Source organism: Leptidea sinapis, chromosome 44 (assembly GCF_905404315.1).
Source record: "Leptidea sinapis chromosome 44, ilLepSina1.1, whole genome shotgun sequence".
In the NCBI taxonomy this organism is placed as follows: Eukaryota; Metazoa; Arthropoda; class Insecta; order Lepidoptera; family Pieridae; genus Leptidea; species Leptidea sinapis.
Window position 1 is genome coordinate 3,814,329 of NC_066308.1, and position 20,612 is coordinate 3,834,940.

The 20,612-nt window shown below is 34.5% G+C and overlaps 1 protein-coding gene across 4 annotated transcripts in view; it reads right to left on the reverse strand.

The window, feature by feature from the left end:
- Nucleotides 1-20,612, reverse strand: part of LOC126977273 (octopamine receptor beta-2R) — a 272,543-nt gene that overhangs the window by 232,945 nt on the left and 18,986 nt on the right. For 3 of the 4 annotated variants that reach the window (XM_050826027.1, XM_050826030.1, XM_050826029.1), the window contains exon 2: nucleotides 7,103-7,168. The exons of the other annotated variant lie outside the window; for it this stretch is intronic. The gene's annotated coding sequence lies outside the window, so the exon portion shown is untranslated. The remainder of the gene's footprint in view (nucleotides 1-7,102; nucleotides 7,169-20,612) is intronic. 4 annotated transcript variants of the gene reach the window in all.

Consider the following 20,612-nt stretch of genomic DNA (forward strand, 5'->3'; position numbering starts at 1 on the left):
GGTGTTCGCAGACTTCCTGGAGCGACCTTGTATTTACTAAGGTTTGTGCCCGTTGGTTGGCCACCCCAGCACATTCCAGGATTACGTGAGTGACCGTTTCATCTTCGGTTAGAGAGCCTCTGCACTTAGGACTGTCCGTAACGCCGATTGTAAATTGGTGTTTGTTCAGTGATGTGTGACCCGTTAGGGTGCCGACCATAATTCGGATGTCGTGTCTGTTTAGGCTAATAAGTCGACGTGTCAGTTTGGGCGATAGTGCAGGAATCGCCTCTTTCGACTGTCTGCAGCCTGAGACATTTGTCCATCGGGTTCTATGTAGGTTGTTGGTGAGAGAGCGTATCCATGACCGCATTTGTCTGAAGGGTAGCGGCAGGACTGACCCTGGGCCAGCCACTTGCGTATTTTATATAGTATAAACATTTTATCAAATATCTTATATAGGTCTACAGAAAAGTCCGAAAGGGCATATATAATTGTAATGTGCCCTTATGGATAACATACTATATCTATTTTAATACTCTAAAAAATTGGCAATTATAAAGCGGTAATGTATCATTTTATTACTTCAAACGAGTATTATTATAAAATCATTCAGAAATACATTTTTAATTCATTTTTACTCTTTGCATTTGGGGCATTTCTGATGTCTTTAGACTACGTTTTTCCCGATTACTTACATTGTTTTTTCTATTGACAGAACAGCGTCTGTTGGGTCAGCTAGTATAATATATATTTATAACTTTTAGGCGTTAAGAGTTAAAGAGTTTTCAGTTTCAAAATGCGACGTTAAGTAAAGACCTTCTCTGCAATACATTGATCAATAAACAGACGAAACTACTCGTGAAAATCTCTTACACAAACTATGTGTGTATAAACAAGATACACAGTAATTACAGCGATACAATACAATTGAATTGGCCTCGCGTGGGACTTGACCTTTTGGCACGAAAGATGCTCGTGTGCATTGCTTTAGAATTGGCAGGGCTCGAAAATGAGTCAACTTTGCAAATATTTACAATTACATAGTAAACAAAACTCCGGTTAGTTTTTATGTTCGTCATTATTGGATAAACATTGAGCTTACTGGATGGATGTTCACACCGCCCATAATGTCATTAATAATAAAAAGTTTTGATTTTATAATCACTTTATTTGTAGTGTTCAAGTTTTGAATAGTTCAATGGGAGGCTCCTTTGCACAGGATGCCGGTTAGATTATGGGTACCACAACGGTGACAAATTCTGCCGTGAAGCAGTAATGTGTAAGCATTGCTGTGTTTCGGTCTGAAGGGCGCCGTAGCTAAAATTACTGGGCAAATGAGACTGAACATCTTATGTCTCAAGGTGATGAGCGCAGTTGTAGTGCCGCTCAGAATTTTTGGGTTTGTCGAGAATCCTGAGCGGCACTGCATTCTAATGGGCAGGGCATATCAACTACCATCAGCGGAACTTTTTGCTCGTCTCGTCCCTTATTATTATAAAAAAAATGTCATGAATGATGAAATGATAAACAATTGTACCCGTTAATTTTGAAGGCAGCCATGTCGTATCGACTTGGAAAAACTGCTTAGGGAAGGAATATAAAATTTAGCTTCAAACTGTAAATTAAAGTTTGTAGCGAGCGATGCAAATCAGGTCAAAGAGCGCTTTTGAACAATCTCGCAAGATGTCTGTACGAAATACCAAGCGATCGAGCGGTTGCACAGCGGTACTGGATCGTAATTTGAGCTGATACTGTCAGGCCACCGTCTCCACTAGACCAGGTTTTTATAAAAAAAGAGATTCCGAGACCAGCAGGACGTTGACTTTATCGTAAGTATTACACCCTTCACATCACAATGCAGCACCGTTCAATTTACTCAATTTAACAATTGACAAACGGTTATTACTTTGAGACATAAAACGAAGCTGTGTCATATAAGTATCCTTGTGCGGTGTTTCTAGGACGATACGAATGAGGTACTTTAATAAAAGTGAAATAAATCACGAAATCACCGTTCTTGTAACGGTAGCGTTCGTTCGTAAGGCTCTCAATACGCATTCACCGGCTTACTGCCCAAGTCAAGTTTCAATCACCGTTTGCGTAACGCTAACGTTCGTTCGTAACGCTCTCGTTACGCATTCACCGGCCTACTGTCCAAGTAAAGAAATCACCGTTCGCGTAACACTAGCGTTCGTTCGTAAGGCTCTCTATCCCAGTAGTTTCACTAGTTAAGGCGCCCTTCAAACTAAAACACAATAATGATCGAAGTACTGCTTCACAGCAGGCGACGCTGTGGTAATCTTGCTGCACTTGCAAATATTGAAATTAACTCTACTGGCTTGAAATTTTTTCTCGTTTTATGGTGACACCCATTTTTCTTCAAAGTTGATGGAGGATGTGTGTATACAGTTCGTCAAACAATCTTCTTGTAATATAAATATATGAATAACTTGAACACAATAGATGACGAATAGTGATGATGATAGACCCACAACGTGGATGAGTCAAGATATCCAAAAATAATAGTATTTTATGCAACAGTTGTACAAGAAGGGTCAAAAACGTGAGTGTGCGTTGCAATTAATGACGTCACGAGCGTAATATGAATTATACAACGTGTTGCATACAATAATTTTTCTCCGACATGGTAAGGTTTCGAGTTGCCGCTTAAATGGGCGGGAAATATATTGTATACATAATTATCTCTGGTGAGTGGTTTTATTTTTACTTCAAAGAATGGCAAAGGCACACCCATACAGCCAACGCGGGAAATGTGAAAATTATAGAATATACAGGATCTTGGCAAATTATATTAAACAGTTATTTTTCTTAAATTAACATTAAAATGTTTAGGTTAATGATTAAACCATTAATATGTATGTAATATTGTATGTACTAAACATTACCTAATATTTATATGAACCTACCACACTTAGCCTAGATTTGGTTGTTATGTCGTTTTTTTAAAAAGCACATTTTTTGAAAGTACGATAACAATGCTTTTTTGGGCCAATTAGTACAGTTTTTTTAAAGACTCAATTAAGTAAGTATATATATATTACATTAATGATCGTGGCTATATAAATAACAGATAAAAGTAGACAAAAAAATTATTAAAGCAAATAGCCAATCATATTATGTGTTAAGTTTTGGTCATAAAGTGATTAATATTCTTATAACATAAAATAAAATAATTGTTGCCTTGGTATAATTATTAGCATTAATGATAGTTTTTATTATTTTTATAACTGACGAACCGACATTGAATAAAAATTATGTGTGCAGAGTTTCATTATTAAGATGGGATTTGTATATGAAATTTTTCACTCGAATGGAAGGCTGTTTGCACTACACGCCGATTAGTTTGATGCGCCTTTTATTAATAAATATTCTTGATAATGTAATGTATGAAACTAGACCTCCTCCTCCCTGCGTCGTAATCCTCAGTACTGAGGGTCGCGACCACCCTCTGCATCACTTTCTCACGTATGATCGCTCTCCATCTATTCCTGTCTCTGGCGGTGTGAAAGGCATTGTGAACCGTAGAGTCGAGGGCGGAGCGGATCTGGTCGGACCATCGTGTTGGACTGCGTCCACGAGGCCTCTTTCCATCTATTTTGCCGATCACAATGAGCCTCTCAAGGTTTCCAACGTCCTTCCTTGCGATGTGACCGAAGTATTCTAAAACTCTGCGCAGACATTCGGAAGACAATCGCGAGGAGATCATGAGTTCACGCAGTATGGAGATATTAGATCGAAATGCTGTCCAGGGGATACGGAGCATCTTTCTCCAGCACCACATCTCAAAGGCGTCAATGCATTTGCGGTCTGCAGCTTTCAGTGTCCAATACTCAGCGCCGTACGAAAATATCGAGAAGACTAGGGTCCGTACCATGTATGTAACTAGACGCATCAGTGAATTTGCTAGAAACTGTCATAACCATAATGTTAATACCAAGCACAGACATAAACTTATAATGCCTACTACTCGGCTTACTTGATTTAGTCTTTTGTGGGGCGATGTATATGCTTTTACAACAAGATCCCAGAAAATGTTCAAAACAAAAGTATTACGATATTCAAAAGAATTGTGAAAAAACGTTTGTGTGGTAAAGGTTACTATAACATAAATGACTTTTTTAATGATAACACAGATTGGGAATGGCGCAACCGCCCTCAGGCTATTAAATAATAAGTTTAATTGTACGATATTACTTTGTAACAATGTAACCATTTTTATGCAAAACAAAAAAAGAGTGTTGCGCCCGGTTTTCTCAGGTCTGAGGCATTCTTTTGGAATGGATGATAGTGTTTGACTATTAATAAGTGATTTTGTGTCCTATCTTGTATAAAAATATTTGAATTTGAATTTCGGTGATAACAAAAAAGTTAAACACGTGTTGAACACTTGTTTTATTTTTTTTATTATAAATCCGTGTCTTTCTGTTGTTTAGCGTCAATCTTAAGACGTCGCTTAAATAGTTAAACACTGTTGAATAATATATGTGTCTAAGCCGTGATTTAATTATCTTTTGTAATAACACCTTATTTTACCTTAATCACTACAGAATTACGTGACAGGGAGAAGTAATTGTAATCTTGGAATAACTTTATACTGCGATTATTAATAAGACAGATACGGTGTTACCACAAAAAAATATTTAAATATGGCTTAGACACGTGTTTTGTTAGTCTGTGATCTAACTATAACAACGACTGTGATCTAACTATAACAACGACAGTGACCTAAAAATAACGACGACTAAAATGGAGTTTATCTTTTTCTATTACAAAACAGTGTTTAGCTTGTGTTTAACTCAAACGTCGTTAAGCACAACATAAATTGAGGTATACAGGAACGGAACGCTATTTTTGACAGCTGACATCTATCTGTCATCATATAATCTAAATCTTACATATGAATATAATCTATCCGTTAGACACAACTTAGACAAGCTTCGACTCGTGTTAAAATATAAACAATCTCTAAAGAATGGTGAACGCTAAGCAACAGAAGAACACAGATTTGTAATAGAACTCTTTTAAAACAAGTGTTCAACACAATATATTTAACTTTTTTGTAATAACACATTTAATGCTTAGCAACCATTTGTTTTAGCTTGGAAGACATAATAATTAGTAAAATTACTGAGATACAGAAACTTAACATCTTGTGTTTCAACGTGGCAACCCTAATTGCGGTACGACTGCATTGTAATGGGCAGAACAACTAAAACATACGACTTATGCCAGGTCCACATTAACGAACGATAGAGAAAGGAAGCTAAAAAAGAAAACAGAAAGAGTATTTATTTACGATTGATCAAATTCATAATTTCTCAACAAAAAAAAAAACAAAAATCCGTATCAATTTCTAATATACTAGAATATTCGTTCGGCATGTGAACGCACCCTTATATCGTCTTTACTATCTTCCAATTTCGTATAGTCACAAATTCCACGCATGGATGTCTCCGTTGGGGGTCCTTTATCAGAATCCACCAAGGGGATAGACCTAAAAACGTCGGATAATGACATCAAGACGACAGCTTTATCTTGCCTACACACTGTGCGTTTTGACATTTTTTTGATTTGAAGAATTTTTTTTATGAAAATTAAGGGCAAGAAGAGTAGGACATTCAGCTGATTTTAATTGATACGCCCTACACATTACAATGCAGTTACGCTCAGACTTCTTGAAAAACCCAAAAATTCTGAGTCGCATTACTCTAGCGCTCGTCAAAATGAGACATAAAATGTTAAGTCTCGTTTGCCCAGTTATTTCTCTAGCTATGGCGCCCTTCAGACCGAAACACAATAATTTTTACACATTACTGCTTCACGGCAGAAATAGGCGCCGTTGTGGTACCCATAATCTAGCCGGCATCTGGTGCAATGTCAATGCAAAGTCATGTTGCGATCTAGTTCTAGAAATTTATTTTATTATTTCTGTTACAGCAAACTTTATTTTTCTAAGGTTTTCCCTGCATCACAAGGTTAAGTCTTAAAAATGAACTCTCCCCAGTTTTATCAGCTTACTTACCTAATATCAACTTAAGGGTTACTTAAGGCCACTATCCAAAGAAATAGCAAAAATAGCGCATAATTGTAATCATTTCTCGACGATTAATATAAAACTTAAATTTTTACAAAAAATAATTGTATATCTACAGAACATGAAAAGCAAATTGATTTTTTCTTTACATTTATAATTTTTATTTATAATTTACAATACTATTTAACACGACATAGATGATTTTTAGGTTTGTAAATAAAATTGTATTATTGAATATAATAATAAATTGATTGTAATAAATGAAAAATGCTTTTAATTCTGAAATAAAACTATGGCGATCTTGGGCGAGAGAGATAACTTATCTCCGCTCGATTCCTCAAGACTATCGGCTCGCTCTCCATACTTAATTCTTTTGGGTCAGTTAGACTGCTGCTAACATTTACTTACTTGTACTTATATACATTTCAGCGTCATCAGTTTGTAGTATCAATATACTGTGTTCTATTAATTATTTCATGACACAAAATTTGAAATACTTATTATCAATGAATCATGACAATATTAAAGAGTCCAGATATATTAAAAGCAGGCAGATAAGCAAAAGGATCCAATTTTGATGAATTTAGTTGGTTCTCTTTTTTGAAGTGAAAACTTATTTAGCAGCAGTTGTAATTTGAAAGTCGATGAAACGAAAAATCGCGTAAAAAGAGACAGACGTAAATTCATAAGATTTTACGTGGGAGAAAATGAGATAGGATTATATAGTGTTTTGGTACCAGGCTATCATAGTTGAAAAAGAGATTGTATATATACGCGCAACGTATTACTACTTAGACACCAGGAGATCATAAATATGGTAGCGGTGATAGTAATGTCTTTCATAGCGATTGAATGATGTGTCATCCTAGCGACATGTACCAGGACTTCATATGCAGTTTAGAGGTTCATGCACAATGCAGATTTCACTTCTTTCATGTGTACTTTGTACGCACATAATTTTTTTTCATTGTTTATACATCATTTAATTGTACCAATGTGGTGCGTCAAACACTCATTTCCGTTGCTTTGTAAGTATATAACTTATATTCTAATGTAATTGCTTACCATAAAATCAATGCTGACGTAAACAGTGACCAACGGGGAGCGACCGGCACCGTTGTCAGTAAATACCTGATAAAAGAAAAATATAGTTATTAATGAATAGACATTAATTTTATTCTCTATTGGAAGATCTTGATATAGAGTGTCTACCCCTACAGCCACGTAATAGGTCGGCAACACTCGATCACTAACCAGAAGGTAAACCATAATATGCTCGATTATACCAACTTACAAAAACTTTAACTGCATAAATAAATTTGAAAACAAAATTTATGAACGATGTGAGACTCGAACCCGCGACCTCTCGCGTCCCAAGCGATCGCTGTTCCATTGAGCCAACGGTTCGAGGTACGTATCGTTGAAAAAAAACAAGATGTTTGCTATGTTATCCTCTCAGGTTGTGGCTTCATCAATAATCAATCATGTGGCGCCAATATTTGCGTATTAGGAAATTGACTTGAGATGTCGCTCTTTCAAATCCAAACAATTTGTTGCTTTTTTAAAGTGAAAACCTAATTACACAATATACTTTGAAAACAAAATTTATGAACGATGCGAGACTCGAACCCATGGCCTCACATCCACAACCTGAGAGTTGAACAAAGACATATCGAGATTTGTGATCTTTACGTCACTCGTACGGTTGGATCCGTGGAAGAGCGCTCGCACGGAACGCGAGAGGTCGCGGGTTCGAGTGCCGCATCGTTCATAAATTATGTTTTCAAATTAATTTGTGTAATTAATCCCAGAAGTGAGGGTTATCACTTCAAAAACATAAATTGTCTAAATTTTAACTGTTTCAATTATAGTACTTTGTATATCTTGTCTACTTAAGCTGGACTGGACAAATTACAAAATTTTAAAAGTTCGGTTGCACTCCTGGAGTGGCGGCAGAAGTGAAAACTTGAACATTAACGTTGTGCATTTTTGCATATTTTGGAAAGGCTAGGGAATAGTTTCGCATGAATTGCTTTATTTATTAGTATAAAAGTATTTATTATTATTTATGTGGTTAAATACAATATTCATTTATTGCGCTATCGTACACTAACTGACTATTTATATTTTAACATAAAAAATTTAACACTTCAGAAGTATTAGATAATTATAACACATTAAAAAGTTTTTCTCTCAGAAAAATCTACTTTCATACATAATTTCAACGACTGTCTTACGAATTTTCGATCAGGCCATGTGTCCTGATGCGAGTTTAACATTTAATACCCATCCCATGAAAAGTGCTCAACGCCACTATAAAAGTTTTCACATTCTAAAAATACACTCCCAGTTCAATTAACCAGCTTTTCTAACGAATCACACAGTGCGTAAACGTAACTAGGGTGTTGTCAAATTCAATTTAGCACTGCGAATTTTGTATGTGTCCTAACAGAATGGCCAGGATAAACTCAAAGGGAATACGGTTTGTTGTGGCTGTGAGGTTAATACCTTGCTAAATAGGTTTAGTTGTACGCATTAGTGTGCCTTTGATAATCGGTTTTGTCTTCATAGAATTGTAAGCCTAGTGTTTCTAATCTATTTGCTACCTATATTCTAAATTATACTTAATATACTAGGCTCCATAAATACATAACAGTTTAAGGATAAATGTAAACACTTTTACTAATAAATCCCAGCCTATGTGCAGATAATATCTAAATAGATTAATACTATTTATAAAATGTATTTGTTATAAATCATTTTACTCAAAAGCGAATAAACGACGAGGCAGTCTGAGGCAAGATTATGACGTCTGTAGCTGTTACTTATATTAAAAAAAAATATTTAAGAAGTATAATTATTATTAAATTAGCACAAAAAAGCATAATGGGAGTATTTCTTTCGCCCTTTCTTCTCTATCAGAGTGCCAATTGTAACGGTAATTTAAGTGACTCCAAAAACAATTTTACCTTTTTTTTTTGTATGGAATAGGAGGACAAACGAGCGTACGGGTCACCTGGTGTTAAGTGATCACCGCCGCCCTCATTCTCTTGCAACACCAGAGGAATCACAAGAGCGTTGCCGGCCTTTAAGGAAGGTGTACGCGCTTTTTTTGAAGGTACCCATGTCGTATCGTCCCGAAACACCGCACAAGGAAGCTCATTCCACAGCTTTATAGTAGGTGGAAGAAAGCTCTTTGAAAACCGCACTGTGGAGGTCCGCCACACATCCAGATGGAAATTGAACTTGAACCAATTTTGAGACAACAATGGACATTTATAACTTATACATAATGAAGTGCTGGTACTAGAGATGTGATATGGTAACTCCATTTTTAAATAAATAATGAAAGTTAAGAGAAATAGAAATAATTTGTTAACTTATTTATCTAATTTTATTTTATTAATCCCAGAATTGAGAGATCACTTTAAAAATAACCATTTTGATGTAGCTTGTCTGTAGATCTACACAATTTATTATGTTTTTAAAGTGATAACCCTCACTTCTAGGATTAATACACTATCCATTGTATTAAATATATCATGTGTGTCCTGTAACCCACACAGGCTATATATGCTTAACTTGGGGCAAGATAATTTGTGTAAAAAGTGTGTCAATATAATTATTATTACTATTATTGCTTGCTAACAGTTGAACGGTTAGCTTAGTTGGGAGAGCACTGGCACGGAACGCCAGAGGTCGTGGGTTCGAGACCCGCATCGTTCATAAAAATTTTGTTTTCAAATTGTATTTGTCTGCAGATGTTTGATAATCATTAACCCCCTTATTCATAATAGTCTGCTAACTTAAAGCATTTCTAATTCTCACTCTGTCTTCTTCTATTGACCTAAGTCAGAATGAGAAAAAACACTCCTTAGCGGCTGTTTAAAGTTAGCGGACCATTATGAATAAGGGGGTAAATATTTAGTGTACACGTCGCCTTATAATAATAGGAAAAACGGGAGCGCCTCAAGGAGTAATAATTTTTTGACTCATCGTATTTTAGGGTCCCAAAGGGATCAGGAACCTATGTTTCTTAGTTGCGTCATAGTAAATCCTGTTGTTTTATTTCTAGATAGCGTTTCGTTTGAGGATCCCATATACTGATGTAAATGTCTCTTAAAACCTCCAAGTCTATGTGATCTTTAAAAACATGGTTCTAGGCGATTATTCTCATCCAGAAATAAATCTTTTGTTTCAAGAAGGCCAGGATTTATTGAAATTATTTCCTTCTATGCTTTCATCAACATTTTGTATGAATAGTAAATCAAATCAAATTAAAATCACTTTATTCATGTACGTCACGGAATTGACACTTATGAATGTCGACAAAATTATTTTTCTTATTGAATTTACCGCCACTTCGTAAAGGGTTTGAGCAAATGAGAAGAAGCGGCAAGAAACTGATTGCCACTCTTTTAAATCAACATTTACATTTTCATCGTTTTACAAATCATTTCAATTACTTATTATGCAAAGTGATGCAAAATAATACTCAAACATCAAATAGTCAATGCCTTACACGAGTAAGTCAAAGAAGTAAATGTAAATGAATACAAAAGTTATTGAGTACAGTAGCTGCATCATCCACACACACAGTTAATAAATAATGGTATTTTGCAAGCAATTTTTTTAAATAAGGGGTTATAAAAAAATATAATAATTTTTAGGAATCTGAAGCAGAGTTTCTGGTAACAAGATCATCCTGCCACCACAAGTAGAGCCGGTTCATGATTTATTGATTCATTTGAATAGAAGACAGCGAGATCTTTTTTGTTCACAAACAGAAAAGGTTTAAATACATATCTATAGCCCTGTATACAAACATTAGACTTTTTTTTATGAAAATAAGGGATGAGACGAACTGGACATTCAGCTGATGGTAATTGATACGTCCTGCCCATTAGAATGCAGTGATTCATCCGGATTCTTGAAAAGCCCTAAAAATTCTGAGCAGCACTACAACTGCGCTCGTCACCTTGAGACATAAGATGTTAAGTCTCATTTGCCAAGTAATTTCACTAGCTACGACGCCCTTCAGACCGAAACACAATAATGGTTACACATTACTGCTTCACGGCAGATATAGGCGCCGTTATGGTACCCATAATCTAGCTGGCATCTTGTATCTATCCTATATCCTTTGCACAGGCAAAGGAGCCTCCCACTGGTGTTAAAATGTCGGTCTTTATTAAACTCCTTATTTATAATTGTGTTTCAACTAACTTCTAACTTAGAATGCAGTGCCGCTCAGGATTCTTGAAAAACCCCAAAAATTCTGAGCAGCACTACAACTGCGCTCGTCACCTTGAGACATAAGGTGTTAAGTCTCATTTGCCCAGTAATTTCACTAGCTACGGCGCCCTTCAGACCGAAACACAGTAAAGCTTACACATTACTGCTTCACGGTAGAAATAGGCGCCGTTGTGGTACCCATAATCTAGCCATCCGCGGCGTCCTGTGCAAAGGAGAGATATATTCTAATATATAAAATACTCGTGTCATGGTGTTGAACATTCAACTCCTCCGAAACGGCTTGACCGATTCTCATAAAATTTTGAGTGCATATTGGGTAGGTCTGAGAATCAGACAACATCTATTTTTCATCCCCCTAACTGTTACCCTTAACACACACACACGGTCCACACGAAAATTTTTTTTTAATTTTTTTTTAAATTTTATTGATTATGAGTCAGCATTAAAAAATACATACAACCTCAAATTTTCACCCATCTACGATCAACAGTTACTTTTGTATCGCGATTTTAATACAACGTTTGCTGGGTCAGCTAGTATATATATATATGATATATACCTATCTACAGTCCAGTATACAAAGATACCGCTAATATCCAGCAAACGAAAAATTACAAAATATAATGAACTATCACAGAAACTTTTATAGTTATACTTTGAACATACAATCTTAAAATATGTTTGTAAAAGTACCGCAGGGCCTGAAAATGTCAGCAACAAAGATAGTCAACTAAAAATTAAACCTCGTTGGTTAAATTTAAGCTCAAATTCGAATGGCAATAGCCAAGTTGTTGCACAAACAAATGTCTGTTAAACTGCAATGCGACAGACTGTAGCGAATGTGTTTACTGTTTACCTCCTTCTCAAATATAAAGAAATTATCATTAAGTTATTTTCGTCTTTTTATTTACGGACACATTACAATCACATTGATGTAATAATTACGTATGTACTCAACTTTATAAATAACTATCTGACCCAGCAAACGTTGAATATGAAATAAAATTAAAGATCATGTCATTTTCCTTTGCTATAGATTAAAAAAGATACGAACCTTTTATCATTACAAAATATGAATTTTGATCCAATCATATCGTCTGTGTGACCTCTTCTACGTATTTATGACTCGGAAAACATTTTTTTATACTCCGACTATAGATACGTATAGATTAGAAGAGGCTAGACTGAAAAGATCAATCAATACAAGATATAATTTTCAAGTATTCTCGTCGAGTTCACATCGAATGACACGTCTTATTCTAATACTGGGGTTATATTTAACAAATTCGGCGAAAGATGTCATAACTGTGATTGGAACAAAAGAGAAAGACTATGTGTAGCGAGCATAGACTAAAAATTTTTGATACTTTTCAGTTTTTGAAGTCTGTTTTTTTAAAAGTTTTAGTGTCAGCTAATAATAATTATGTCATCCAGGTATACATAAATGTTCATAAAGTGAAAACTACTAGGCTAAACTATGTACAATTTTTATGGGACCAAATGGCATCTATTTCGCATCGAACAAAGAGATAATTACGTAAATCGGATCATAAATCTCAGAGTAATCGGTGTACATACATAAAAAAATACCGAGCGAATTGATAACCTCCTCCTTTTTGAGGTCGGTTAACAAAAGAGAAAGACTACGGGTAGCGAGCATAGACTAACAATTTACTAGCGATAAACAAACTGACAGTTCGATAACGTGTGACCAGTTTTTATTTGACATTTTTGTGCATTAGCTAATTTTATATTATTCAAAACTTGACAACAAGTCTTCTACCGCATTTATCACGGGGAGTGTTCCGAAGAGCTGTTTAACCTAATTCCTTCCGCCGTATTTCACCTTCGCACGACACGCCACAAGTTGTGATATAATCCTCACCATCTGAATGTGTGGCGGTCCTCCACAGTGCGATTTTCAAGGAGCTTTCTTCCACGTACTACAAAGCTGTGGAATGAACTTCCTTGTGCGGTGTTTCCGGGACGATACGACATGGGTACCTTCAAAAAAAGCACGTACACCTTCCTTAAAGGCCGGCAACGCTCTTGTGATTCCTTTGGTGCTGCAAGAGATTGTGGGTGGCGGTGATCACTTAACAACAGGTGACCCGTACACTCGTTTGTCCTCCTATTCCATGAAAAAAAATGACGCAGTTCTGTCTAAAAAAAAATATTATGTAAGTGTTCCGGAATACTGTAGACTTAAGCCATTGAAAATGTGTTACCAAATGAGTTAAAAATGAAACAAATCGACTATGACAATCTGAATTATTTTATAATATGTTGTACTATAATGATGAGGATTAATATCGTATTTGCTTAAACATTACATTATCGCTTAATAATTACCAACTTTTTTGAAGTATTAAAATGAATATAGTATCCATTTTAAGAGATACACATATTACGCCATTGCCGACTTTTCTGTAGCTCTATATAAGATAAACAATTCCACCAATTTTGTTATATCTCAAAGTGTTGCGACAGCGTTTTCATTAAAAGCTCCCAGACGGCTTATTTCTTACCGACATCACCAACAAATATCGCTAATGGATAATACAAGTATATATATACAAGAACTTAACAAATTACATAGTAAAACCTTCTTCGAGAACCACGTTATCCGTTAGTGAAAACAGCATTGGTACAGTAGGTTTTGAGTTTATCGTGAACTTTGTTTTAAAATATGTAGTAATTAAGTAGTGTAGGAGATAATTCTAAGCGTTACTGACTGCTTAAGACCTGTAAATAAATTGATGACAGTTACAACACACACTTTTAAAAGGATAACAGGACCGGACTGGATGAGAGTAGCCAGAGATCGAATAAGGTGGAAGTATTTAGAGGAGGCCTTTGTCGACAGACAAATTACTAGTTAAGCTAATCTAAGTTTTATTTATAAGAAAAATTAAGTCACTAGTAATAATAAAGGCTATTTTATTTTTTTTACAACACTGACCTCTACTATATACCAGTGGACTGGCGGCTGTCAAAGTGCTTTTGTGCCTGTTTGATACACGCCATTTTGGTGCTGTTGGCGATGTAGCGAGAGTCTGCGGTACTAAATCTAGTGATGGCAACCTCAGCAAACATCGATAGATGGTGGGAATCTATTTACGAAATAAAATTGTATTTTATTACGTTGATTCTTGAAGTATATATAACGGAAAACGAACAAAATAATTCAAAATGTAAAAATAGTTCAGAGTATTGTACGTTCCTTCGCAGCCATTTGTATTATACGTCAAAATTAGTTTTCTAGACGCTCACTAAAAACTTTGCTGTCAAACATATGGAACAGCCTGTCCAGTGGTATTTAAACAGGTCAGTGTAGTTACAATAAATTCATAGAGATGTTCTTTTCTCTTGACGATTTATTTTTTAATGCACTAGTTTATTCAATCTCTGGTAGCAACAACACTCAAAGAGAGGGGGGATACTTATCAGTTTTTTTATTGAAAAGGAGGATAAACGAGCGTACCGGTCACCTGGTACTAAGTGATCACCGCCGCCCACATTATCCTGAAATACTAGAGGAATCACAGGAGAGTTGCCAGCCTTTAAGTTGTATGCGCTATTTTGAGGGTAGGTGCCCATGTCGTATCGTCCCGGAAACACCGCACAAGGGAGCTCATTGCACAGTTTTGTAGTACGAAGAAGGAAGAAGCTCCTTGAAAACCGCACTGTGGGGGACCGCCACACATCCAGATGGTGGGGATGATATCCTAACTTGTGGTGTGTACTCCCCATGATAAATGCGGTAGAAGACACTCAATGAAGCGACGTCTCTACGCAACGCCAAGTGATCCAGCCCTTCATTGAGCACTGGGTCTCCGACAGTTCGACCTGCTCTGCGTTGCACGCGGTCAAATGGATCGAGCTGATGCTGGGGTGCACTAGACCAGAGATGACAGCAATACTCCTTTTTCCTTTGTATGTGGTCCCGGCCTTAAGTACGATTGCATTGCGAAATATAAAATTTTCGATGTATTCGCTAATATTACTTAATTTTTCAGTCGCAGATATAGTCACAGTTCTAAAGTTGGCGAGTTGTATGAATCACTATCGTCGCTTTTTACAACACGTCTTGATGTCACCAAATAATTTTAGCAGCGGTCTAATTCGGGACGGTCTCTTATTTATAGATAAACACGTTTCATTATCGAGCTAATGAAACTACTAAATTTGATACAAGATATTTCGTCTATGTCTTCTTCTTTCGATGGATGATCTTTTTACTGGGAGATCTGCTTCATGTTCTTTTTTTTTCCTTTATTTAATTTCTTAAAATTAAAGTTATTATATAATTTATTTGATAAAATGCTCGCATAATGCCTCTATTTATTTACGGTACGGTGAGGATTGATGCATCTGCTGTGTTCAATAACTCTTGTGTTTATAATTATTAATTTACTTTATTTTACTTACTCGTGTAAGCCTTTTAGTTTTTGACGCATACATTGTAATTGTAATTATTTGTAAATTGCATTAATAAAAAAAAATAACAAAAAAGCAACAAAAAAATAATCGTAGCAAGAATTACATTAATTAATCAGATTGTATAAAAATACGCAATTATTTTTATAATAATTAGTGCTTATTATGTCTATTTTTGGAATAGTGTTTTTTAAATCGGTTGTTCTTTGTTAATTTTTAGATTTTTAGTGAATTTAAAGTTCACTAACTAACAGTTTGTCTAAATCTGTGTAGATATACTCAGTGCAGTAATGAACTTAAGTGCTTTGCAATTTGATTACAGACAGTTAGAAATTCTGCCACAGATCGCACCCTTACTGTAAGTCGTTAAGGAGTCCCATTGATCATCATATTCGACTACGACAATTACTTGACCATAACTATGTTATGGTACATGACTTAAATATCCGGAAAAAATATTCGGCCGAGTATCGATAATTTGCTCCTAAGAATTGAAGAGTCTGTGTTTTGACTTTGTGACTTTGTCATGAATTCCGTAATGAGAACTTACCAAACTCTCACCAAACTATCTTTGAAGTATATCCTTTCCAATAAAAAAATAATCATCGAAATTGGTTAGCGCGATATTGAGTTATTCGTAAACTTATCACCCACTTTGCTATACGTATCTATTCAAACGTATCTCAATTTACTGCACGTTTCATACTAAATTTCAGTTCGGAAACTTTAAATTAAAATTTCGGCAGTTCCGCCTCTTATTACGTAGTATGTAGTATAAAATAAATTACTTCTTGACGTCTTAATGATACCACAGATTGCGAATGGAGCAAACGCCCTCAGACTATGTAATAATAATTTTTTTTCGTAATATAAACGAAATTGTGACGAAATTTAAAAAAAAAAGCAACTTGCTGAATTTTATTGAGCTTTTTCAGAGGCATATTTATTAGAATGGGTGGTACTATTTGACGTTAACTAAGTGATTTAAAATCTTATATTTAACTAGCAATACCCCGCGGTTTACCGACCTCGTGGTAGAGGAAAGTCTACTTAGTCGAACAATAGATTTAATTTTTTTAACATAAAAGATTTATTTCCCTCAGTTATTATTTTATTATTGCATTATTTTCTTTAGATTGACATTTTAAAATTAATTATATCTTTTAAATGGAACGTCCGATTTTAATAATTTAAATAATATTTTACAGGTATTGAAACGGTATTTAATAAAATATCATTTAATAGAATAACGATTAATACAGAGGTATAATATAATAATAATATTGACATACATTTTACACAACTTATCTTGCCCCAAGTTAGGCATATATAGCCTGTGTTATGGGTTACAAGACAATGATATATTTAATACAATATACTTACTTAAACATACATAAATACATTTAAACATCCATGACTCGGAAACAAACATCCATATTCATCAAATAAATGCTTGCACCCATCGGGATTCGAACCCGGGACCTCTAGCTTAGTAGGTAGGATCGCTAACCACTCGGCTATACAGGTCGTCATGGTATGAATGGTTTGATTATTGTCGGTACTTTTATCAACTTTGAAAATGTAAAATAGATGTTATAGTGGCATAACAACAGTAGTTGGACTGCATGTGCAATTGCGGCCTTTTTTGGACATATTTATACTTTCTACTGTAGAACATTTTTTGTTCTATCAACAATAGTTTCCGCAGCGAATTATCATGTGCAATGTTCAATGAATAGGTAAATTATAAAAGGTGGCACGCCTTTATCAAGAGGTTTTTAAAATATTTACAAAAATACATATAAAATTGTATAAAGTTTCCAATAATAACTTAAATGAAATTATATATATACATGTATTTTGTAATATATTTCTTAAACTGGTATGTAATTTAATATTATTAAATTTTACATACTTATTACAAGCCCGATATTTAAAAGTATTTTTAACATATTTAGTACATTAGCATTTATATATAAATGTATATTGAATAAAATAATTATTGTTTTTTTTATTGTATAGATATTTTTACTTAAGTGTGAATGTAAATATGTCTATATGTAAATAAGACTGATTTAGTAAAGAATCATATAAACTTTTACGATGTATGAAATCCAATTTGGATTAAATTCATACCGGGCAGGAAATTCTCAAATTCAATTTCCGTTAAGTTCTCATAATAGTATAAATATGTTTTTGTGCACATTTGAGAAGATTAACTGAATAGAAAAGTTTTCAGTAATATTGTGACGTTGTGCTGTTATAAGATAAGATAAACGCCGACTTTTAAAAATTTATTTCATAAAATAATAATTTAGTATCTGGACGACCGAGCCTTGCTCGGATTTTTAAGAAGGTACAAAACTTGTACAAAAAAAAACTAATAGGACACTTGGATTCGAACCGGGGTCTTCTGCTTTCCGGCTCACCCAATGCCCCATCTGAGCTGTTATAGTCTTGTATATAGTGGCGAAATTTACCTTTGAACTCTTTTTTTTTCTATGAAAATAAGGGACAAGACGAGCAAGACGTTCAGCTAATGGTAATTGATACGCCCTGCCCATTACAATGCAGTACCGCTCAGGATTCTTGAGAAACCCCAAAAATGCTGAATGGCAGTACAACTTCGCTCGTCAAATTGAGACATAAGATGTAATTTCACTAGCTACGGCGCACTACACAGTAATGCTTACACGTTACTGCTTCACAGCAGAAATAGGCGCCGTTGTGGTACCCATAATCTAGCCGGCATCCTGTGCAAAGGAGCCTCCCACTGGGTTTAATGTTATTGTAGCGTTTTCTCATTAAAACACGGAAAAAAACAAAATTTTTTAAAATTGAAATATAGCTATATCGATTTCTTGCCCCCGAAACTACCTGTATACTAAATTTCATTAAAAATGATGTTTTCCGAGATTCAAAATATATATACATATATATACAAGAATTGCTCGTTTAAATATATAAGATATTACAGCTGTCAACGGCAAATTAATTGAATAAGTGATTCATTGTTTTTATTAGTAATTAACTTATTATTACATTAATTTTATTTAAATTCATTATTATATTTTCCACTGCTGCGTTTTTTTCTGACGCTACTTTAAGTCACATTTGAACTTTGAAGGTCACAGTTGCTTGTGATATTAATTGGAAATTGATACCTAAGGCAACTATTATATTATATTCTTAAAGAACAATGGCGAAGTTTCATACTACAAAATATTTGAAATTGAATGGTAGCGTCTCAAGAACTGACGTGTACTAATTAATTATCTACAATTTTCTGCATCTACTGACATTATTAATTTTTAATTTGGAACTGGGATAATGGAGAAAATATAAATGATTATTTTGTTTGAGTTTTTAGGTTAGGTTTTTATTTTTATTACTTTACCGTTCTAACTATATTATACTTATCTATTATATTCCAACTAACATGTTCCAACAACAATAACACTGAATAACACCAATTCCAAAAATCTTTGAGGATAGGAACTAGTAACCATAGGCAAATAGTTAATTAATACCTAATTACTAAACTGTCTACGGTCAACAACTCTGGGTATTATATTATGATAAAATGGAAACTTGTTACTTGATGCAATGGTAATAACAGTTTATTTTCAACAAACCAGAGTTGGTTGTCCATAGCTTTATAAGTAATTTTATAAGAGGGAAGTCAAATGCGCAATCCATAGTCGTAGGTACCTACTTCTAAAGTGTACCTACCCTACGCCCGATTTTAAGGCTCGGGTCGACTTTTAAACTAAGTACTTCCAATTTTATAATCTTAAAAACTGGTAAAATAAGTACCTAGTTTCCTAATGTCTTTTTCTCAATCCAAGTTATTATTTTGTAGAAGTAGGTAGCAGTAAATTAAACAAGCAAAATATTTTATTTTGTTTATTGCGCCATTTGTTTCCGAAGCGGTAGTAGTATCTAGTAGTATAAGAAATGACATCAAAAAGAATTCTAAAGGAATCAATTTTGAGAAAATAAATAAATGCCCTTTATGCCTTTTATAAACAGCCTACGTTAGACCAAATCGTGGGGCACATCATAGTCCGGTAATGGAGAGCAGAAGTAGTTCAAAATGAGGTTCAGAGTTTAAAACGAGAGAAAGATATTATTCAAGTCCAAAACCAAGCCAGGTAAAATAGAAACTACTTATTAATATAAAGAAAACAACACAACAGCGGTAACTATAATTGATAGGTATTATTAGTATTAGGTAGATCATAGGTGACAGGTATAGAAACTCATTGATCATTCGCTCATCGCTGTCAGTCATTTTGACAGATAGCTTTCCTTGATGTAACCTAAAATGGATATGATTTCATAGTTGTGACAGCATACAATGTGAAAATGAAATAAATATTTTATTTATTTCGACGGTTCCTTTTGTAATACAATTTTATCTAACAAGTCAATTTATCTACGAAGTTTTTTTTTGTAACTATCCTAACCTTAGACGGTTATTCCTATAGTCAGGTAAAATTTCGCCATAGTTCTTTAAGTAATTAATAAGTTAAATTAATGGTCACACCTTTTACCTGATAGGTATTGGAAGCACACGGATTCGTAGTTAAGCTGCGCCTATACTTCTTAATTAGGGTTCCGTATCAAAAATAGAAAAAGAACAGTAAATTTTGGGGGTTCCTATAACTTAGAACTGAAACTATATTTGTTTTTGTCAAACCCATACTTGTGGGGTATAAGCCTTCAAAAATTATATTGCGGTTTCAAATACTTATCATTTTTTTCTAAATTGAATAACACACTTCCAAAGTGGTATAATGTGTCCCCACCCCCTTTTTAACTTCTAAAGTAAGAGAATGATATAACTAAAAAAAATATATGATGTACAGAACCACGC